We start from the raw sequence: 2,397 nt of genomic DNA, 5'->3' as shown, positions 1-2,397 counted from the left end.
CACTGCAGAATTTGAAAACAAACTTGGGGCAAAGTTTTACTTTTAATCCAGAAAAATTCCTAAATAAAATTTCTCTGGGATGAAGCAAATTAAGAAAATCTCAAGCTCTCCAAGAAAAAGACAAAAAAGGAAAGCATTGAGCACCACAAAGTGCAGTAAGACAGCAGTTTGTCTTCAGCTCCTCTTTCATCCTTTTCTCCCTTCATCCCATCCACTGCCACTGTAGTATTACCACCAACAGTCACGAGTTTTCATATTAATTACAATTGTTAAGTGAAGTTGGATTTAAAAAAAAATATTATTTCAAGTCAAATAAATTCAGGAGCTATTTCTCTGCCCACACTCTTGTAACGTGCCCACTGCAACATTTACATCCCCTAGAAGTTAGACTAAGCTACACAAACCCACCAGAAATTAGTTCCATCCACTCTTAAAACAATTTATGGGGAGAATTTCAACAGTAGCTTTAATATAAAATGTAAGGGAAAAGGTAGACATTTTTATCTATGTGCTTACATTAATAAATGATGTCCAAAATATATTTTTTTTTATTCTCAGTGGTGGAAAAAGGAAACTTTTCTAAATACGCCAGAGAAATATAGAAACATCTATCTCTAGTTTTGGGAGGAAATGTATGGGAACAACACCAGAAATGTAAATGAAGTGGTTAGAAAAAGATTATTTAATAGAGAAAAATGTCATCTTCTGACATGATTTAAAGCTGTACGCTAACACTCGTTCATCAAATTAGTGGGTCAGCAAATTATAAGAATTAAGATTTCTAAGCTCACATGATCAATCCATATAATGTAAATAAATAAAGGATTACTGAGCTTTCCTAAATGGGGTTTAAAAAAAAAAACCAACTAAAAAGCCCTTAAAAGTTGATCTCTTTTTTTTAAAGAAAACTGAAAGTATTTCTCTTTTTTAAAAGCAGAGCAAAACATATACTTAAAAAAAAACGCCACTCAAAAGCAGGTTACTCTCCTGTAACTGCATTTTTACTGTTGTTTTCACTACCAATTTTGCAAATATTGCTCATCTTGTACAAGCTCTTGAAGCTGAGAGAGAGAAGGGAGGCAGCATTTGCTGAAAGCTGACTTGGACAAGTGTACTTAACATGCATTCCGTATGATACCCATATTTTCCCTCCTTTCTCAATTCTCAGCGCCAGTGGCTCGAAACAAAGACACAAAAAGTGGGGTTTTTTTGCAAACTGGAACGCTCCAATATCTTTCTGGCATAGTCACTCTCAGTTTGCAGAATGTGTCTCCACTGCCATGGAGGCAGAGCTGCTCCACTGACTGACAGAACCGCAACCCTTCCCTAAGAGGAATGGTGATAAGACAACAGTAACCCCTACCCACACTCTTGCTTTCATTTCTGAAAATTATTTTTGAGAGATGACAATATTTACAAAATAGTTTCTATCTGGAGGTTTAAAAGTGGAAAGCACGCTCATTAAAAAAAAATTATAAAGCACTGCATACAAAACAAATTTGCATGAAACATACAAGCAGATGACATACTGCTCCTCTTGTATAATGGCACTGTAATTACCTCCTAGCAATGAAACCAACTGATTAAAGATTACCCAGGACTTTGCATCTTTCCTCAGTTATTTTTTACTATATTTCTTTTTCCTTCCAAAAATCATGGAAAGTTGTTATCTCACTGCCTTATCGCACAAGCACCCAGAATATCAGTAACTACATCAGCATTATTTGTAAGGGAGAAATAAATAATTGCTCTGACAGGTTTCAGAGCTTCTCTACACAACATCCAACTCAAGCAGGTGTGAGTTTTACACGGTTGTTGGTGCAAGAAGTTCTTCACAATCTTTGCCCTCTAGATGTTATCCCGAAAGATAATTGCACTGGACAACCTGGTCATGCCGAGTGCCTTCACTGCAAGCAAGCAAAAGCTCCATTCCTTTTTTTTTTTTTTTTTTTAGTAAGGAAAGGACAGGGGTCTTTTAGGGTTTTTTTTTTTCAAGTATTTCAATCAGTTTCACAGTGTCTGGTTGTCACTATTTATTTTTTTCCCTGAAACTAGCATGGGTTTTCAGCAAGTGTCATCTTAGGAATTAACACACCAAAAGAAAATAAACCACTCACTCTTTTTTCCTCGGAAAATTACAGTCACATACACACACAAACACAACTTTAACGCGTTGACAACACATCCGATACAAACAACGCGATCTGACACAAACCCACTAGGGAACCAGGAGGAGGTTTTACAGGGCAACAAGCTTCTTTTGCGGATTAATTAAAAGTTTTGAAAGGCAGGACGACTAGCGCAACCACCAGCCCTGCAGACGAGTAAGGGCTCGGAGTTATCACCGGGCTGAGAGCGATCGGGGGCTGGGGCAGAGGCGGCTCGCCCCGGGCACCT

The 2,397-nt window shown here is 37.6% G+C and overlaps 1 protein-coding gene across 1 annotated transcript in view; it reads right to left on the bottom strand.

Annotated features, from left to right (window-relative positions):
- EPHA3 (EPH receptor A3) overlaps positions 1-2,397 on the bottom strand; it is a 185,730-nt gene that overhangs the window by 182,027 nt on the left and 1,306 nt on the right. The window lies entirely within an intron of this gene.

Source organism: Geospiza fortis, unplaced genomic scaffold (assembly GCF_000277835.1).
Source record: "Geospiza fortis unplaced genomic scaffold, GeoFor_1.0 scaffold72, whole genome shotgun sequence".
Classification (NCBI taxonomy): Eukaryota; Metazoa; Chordata; class Aves; order Passeriformes; family Thraupidae; genus Geospiza; species Geospiza fortis.
This window is presented reverse-complemented; position numbering and strand designations above follow the sequence as displayed.